We start from the raw sequence: 5,577 nt of genomic DNA on the forward strand, positions 1-5,577 counted from the left end.
AAAAACATGCAATACTCGTACATAGCCAATGACATTAGACGTTCTTAGTTGTGGAAGACCCTGGATTTCGCGAAATGCTAAAAGTTTTTCATCCGCAATATAAACTACCATCTCGTAAAACATTGCAAAATATGTTACTGGCACAGCAAAACGACAAAAAAAAGGAAATATGAAAAGAGAATTATGCATATTTCGAAATTTCATGTGATGCATATTTTTCAAAAAATTACTTTTGCTCTACAACCACATTGATGGCTAATATATCCTTTTTTACTGTGAGTGTGTGTACATGCATTCGAATCTAGTAATTTCAAATTGCAAACTGCTGAGTTGTCAAATAATAAGTTAATTTTTTAATAATTTTACTTTTTGGATAATTTTTTTTTCGGATAAATGGGAGATATCTAGAAAAATTTTGCAATTATGATTGATAATGCTAGCTCGGTGATCAAAGCATGTGATTTACTTTCAAACAAATACACCGTGCTTTGCACGTTCATTAATTTAGCAGCGCAGGGCGCTTTTAAACTAAACTGTATTTACTAAATGTAAAAGCAATTGAAATATTTCAAAATCAGTTTTATATCTTATAAAAAACTAAAGGGTTCCCAATGCAAGAAAATTAAATATAGTCTTAAACAGAAAAATGCTAATATATGAAACAGAATTTAAAAAAACGCACGAAGCTGTTCGCAAAGTATTTTTAAGTTCATCAAAAGCCCCACAACCATTACTGTGGATGAACTGGTCATCATATTGGACCTTGGACATCAGTAACTATGTATCCCCATAACTTGTGGTCTGTTACTCAATTTGGAGTCCGTGAAGCCGAGTCCTAAATCTAGTGAGGGTCTGTTGACCTGCATACATTTAACGGATTATATCTTTACAAGGCTGTCCGAATATGAATTGCACAATTGATAGATCCACGGCTTAAAAAGCAAGGCTTCCGATCTCCTTTCACCGCTGGACATGCCGAAAAATTTTAAAAAAAATGAGATGACCGTCTTCATAAATGCCACAGGTTATTTCGTACTCCATGCTGTAAACCCGTCACCACCTCTTAAAATCCGCCAAACTCTATTTCAGTTAGTCCAAAAATATTGAAGATTAGCACAGAATTGAAGCACTTGGATGAAAATATGAACCCCCTACATTACTGTAACTGTACCTATGTAATGTAACTATACCTATTTTCACTAACCATTACAAGAATCACTAAATTTTAAGCAGAATGTTTCTATATGAAAACTATAGTACCTAAATTTGTATGTGTTCCTACAACATCAAAAAAGCCTAAGCGCATGCTTAGCATGGCTGGACATATAATATGTATCCGCAGGGCTTGGATTTAAACAACTATTCTGAAAATAGATTTTTGCAAGGAATTCCACACATGTACACTTACAAATTATGACTTAAAGTTTCATGCTTTTTTAGGGGGCTGATATCCAATTTGGTTCCTTATATTATTACTTTTTACTACGTACATCACCCTAAAATTATAAAATAATTTGGACTTTTTTTTAAAGTCCAAGGCCACACCTCCCATTCAACCAACCGAGGGGCGGTGCCGTGTATCGTACGACTCGAATCGCGGGAAGATAGACGCGATATAGTAAGATTTAAGAATTTGTTAAATACGTTAGTATGGATCGCTTTAAGAACGACAGAAAGTCAGAATTAGGGATAATAGGATAGAATCTATTGTAGTCAGAACATAACTTTGTAGGGATCATGCAATTCAAAGTTAGATCTACATTGATTTAAAATTAGAGGTACGTAATTTCTAGTGAATCTGCTTGAAACAGTGAAGTTTAGCCGACTAACCAAGTCGGGACTATCAACATCACCATGAATAAGGTTATAAAAAAGACTGTTCCAAGCATCGTTCTACGGTTAGCTAAGGAGATTTAGTTAATTAACATTAGTCTACTTAAATAAGGAGGTAATCTAAGGTTTACATCCCAATTAAGGCGCTGTAAGGCAAAAAAAAAAGTTATTTTGACCGATTTAATGCGATCCGAGTAAACTTCATATTGTGGACTCCAAACAGGTGATCCATACTCGAGGATCGGACGGACTAGAGATATAAATAAGGTTTTGGTCATGTAAGGATCATCACCACTGTTTTATAAAACCAAGAACATCCCTGGCCTTATTGACAATGGACGTAATATGGTCTGAAAATTTATGTTTAGGGTCCAGAAGAGCACCAAGACCATCAAAAGTGTAAAAGGTCATAACTTTACACTTAGAACCATTTATGTTTAATACGTTATCACGGCACCAGGGTTGAAAGCTATCTAGATCGGATTGTAAGTCCAAATGGCGAGAAATGTTCTTATACTGCAGGCATAATTTTACACCATCCGCGTACATAAGTACACGCGAATGCTTTATTATTAAGGGAAGGTCGTTAATAAATAAGGTTAAAAGGTGCGGACCTAGGTGGCTCCCTCGTGGGACACCGGATGTGACTCGGAGAATACAAGAAAGAGAATTTTTAAAGAGTACTCGTTGCGTCCTGCCATTCAGATAACTTAGAATCCAATTTAGGAGATCAACAGCGAAACATAATAAATCAAGTTTTTTTTTTTAAAAAGTGAACAGAGTCGAATGCTTTACTAAAATCCGTATAGATGACATCTGTTAAAAGATTATTTTTGAAGCTCTGTACTACAAAAAAGGAGGTAAGCTCCAGAAGGTTAGTAGTTGTTGATCTGCGTTTCATGAAACCATGCTGCAATGATGATATAATTAACCTGCAAAGGTCCTGCCAATGAGGAGTAATAAGGTTTTCAAAAAGCTTAGGGATAGCAGACAGTTTGGAGATTCTTCTATAATTGCTTGCATCCGATTTACTACCTTTTTTATGGAGAGGGATCACAAAGGACTCCTTCCATATATGGGGGAACTGTGAAGATTCCAGAGATAAGTTAAACAGTTTTAGTAGAGGTTTGCACAAGGCTTCCGCACAGAATCTAAGCACACGGCCAGGAATTCCGTCGTGACCTGGCGAATAGGCAGGTTTAACTCACATTAACATTTCTTAGGCTGACAGCAGAGTGCGCGCGAGATGCGAAGCGAATCCATGCGAAGCGAGAAGCTATGAGCAAAGCGAGAAGATGACAGTTTATACAGATAGGTTCTTTAACTATACGCGTATGTCTATTTCGACTTTTGATTATATATTAAATAAAATGAGTAGTCGTTTGATGAAGAATTGGGCAAATTTTTTTATACACCCTATACTGCCTTGTCAAAAATTAATAATAACATTGAGGTAAGTTTTTAATATATTTATTGTGTATTATAGTTTGTCGGTATCGGAATATTCATTCGGCATAATAATTTTTTTTTTCGGATCCATTTTCCGCATGTATGGTAGAAGGCTGTCAAAAAATGCGTCGTCGTCGTCTTTCTCTTTTTTGCCATTTGTTTTTTTTCGAGCAACAGCAACTTTTGTTGTTCAATAGCAACCAATTCCTCCGCTGCAGTCACCTTCTTTTGTTTTTTTTTTCGGTGGACAAATTGGTTGAGCATCACAAAGCTCTCGAATTTCCTCAGAGAAGGTCTCATCTAGAGACACTTCTGATGAAAATCCCGGTGAAGCTGCCTAGAAGGAAAACTGTGATGATGCGTCAAAACTTCCAACCAATTTGTGCGGTTTCATCTGGTCTTTTAAAAAAGCAAACTGGTGAAATGAGGCCAAGAAGTGTAATGGCTGTAAGCCTTCTCCGAAATTCCAGGGTCTCCAGATTTTGGAATAGGAATTATTTCCATTCGCTTCGGAATTGGTCGCGGATGTTCTTCCATTTTTTTTTTAAACATTCTTCTGAAATAAAAATGGTATTAATTACACTGATGTCGAAAATTATCCGTATCGATAGTACTTCAAGCGGTAGCAGATGCCAAGTACAAATTTATTACCATAGAAGTTGGAGGTTACGGAAAATAAAGTGATGGTGGAACATTCAATGCATCACAACTGTATATGCTGCTAAAGGCTCTACAATTCTTGCCGCCAGATTCTTGCTAGCCTGGAACAAACACAAAGATGCCATATGTTTTTATTGGTGATGACGCTTATCCACTACTCGGAAATCTGTTAAGGCCATATTCAAGAAGGGATATAAATGCAAACAACGAATATTTTAACAGTAGACTTTCCAGAGCTCGAAGATGCATTGAATGTGCCTTTGGTATCATAACATCCAAATGACGTCTTCTCTGAAAGCCTATTGAGACAAATCCCAGTTTTGTTTATATAATTGTGAAGAGTATATGTATTTTGCATAATACAATCATTCCCCTGGAAGGGCCTTATGATATTGATATGGAATCACAAAATTTCCATATTGACACCGAAACTTATAACGACGAAACTTTCAATCATGTTAATTTAAGAACAGGCCAATTAATTAGAAACGCCTTTCGCGACTTTGTTTGCACTCACAGAAACACCGAATAGTTTACAGTTATTAATAAATCTATACTTACTTTGGGTTTCTAATATGTTTTCCATTTCTGTCCAATTTTTTTCCACCAAGATTCTATTATGATAGATCTTGCTCTTTTGATCCCATAGCGCTGGGAGTAAAAATATTTCCTCAATTAACATTTTAACGTTTATCTCCATTTCGTTCTGTTGTTTTCTCACAAATGACACCAAATGAAAACAATAAAAACGCATCCTTTGAAAACCAACGGTAAATAAAGCACAGAACGGAACAAAACAATCATACGCTCTGAGCGAGTTGAAGCGATAAAGCAGGTTGCAAACTGCTCTCTCGCTTTATCGCTTGAGCTCGCAACTCGCCTCGCTCTCACTCTGACATCTTTCGAGCGATATCACTTAAAAACGCTTTATCGCTCGTTCTCGCACAATATTATCGCATCGCTTCGCTTCTCGCGCGCACTCTGCCGTCAGCCTTACATGTGTCAACTCTTTATTAAACCAAGGAGGTTTGTTAGAGAAAGACGGATAGTAAAGCGGAACACAAGGGTAAAAAAATGATTTAATTGCAGTAAAAAAAATATTTATTGCATCGCCCATTATGTTGCAAGAATAAAGATCAATCCAATTAAAGCCATATATAAAAAGATTAAGCCTCCGAAAGTTTGCCTTACGAAAACAATGAATTCGTTTGGCTGACTTATCTGGCCTCTCTTTTATTACGGTACCTGTGTCGATTGTCACCTCGAAAGTTGGATGTTATGGATCTTCTGGTTGACTAAGAGGTGCTACCCTAGTCAGAAACACACTTTCATGACTTGTAACAAAGCATAATTAACTTGCGACAACAATATGTCGAGCAAGCCGTCAATAAAGTCATGCTGTGCTATGAGAAAAGGGTATTCGACTATTCTTCTATGGACCACTTAGTGCCTGGTATATTAAAGTCAACTAGAACAACCAGTTGGTCCCTATCGGACAGTCTATATAAAACGGATTGGATATCGGACAAATGGTTTATATATTCAGGAAATTCAGAAGACGGCGGAATGTAAGAGCACGTAATATTAAGAATTCTATGTTACGGAACTCGTCAAAAAGTACCTCCTCTGACGTGA

At 36.6% G+C, this 5,577-nt stretch overlaps 1 long non-coding RNA gene across 1 annotated transcript; it reads right to left on the reverse strand.

Moving 5' to 3' along the window:
• Nucleotides 1–3,287: 3,287 nt before the first annotated feature.
• Nucleotides 3,288–4,232, reverse strand: LOC120445246. Its single transcript, XR_005615728.2, has 2 exons — nt 3,934–4,232; nt 3,288–3,838 (listed from the first exon to the last, which is right to left on the reverse strand). It is a non-coding gene; the product is annotated as an uncharacterized LOC120445246 (long non-coding RNA).
• Between the last annotated feature and the right edge of the window lie 1,345 nt (nt 4,233–5,577).

Source organism: Drosophila santomea, chromosome 2R (genome assembly GCF_016746245.2).
Source record: "Drosophila santomea strain STO CAGO 1482 chromosome 2R, Prin_Dsan_1.1, whole genome shotgun sequence".
NCBI classification, from domain to species: Eukaryota; Metazoa; Arthropoda; class Insecta; order Diptera; family Drosophilidae; genus Drosophila; species Drosophila santomea.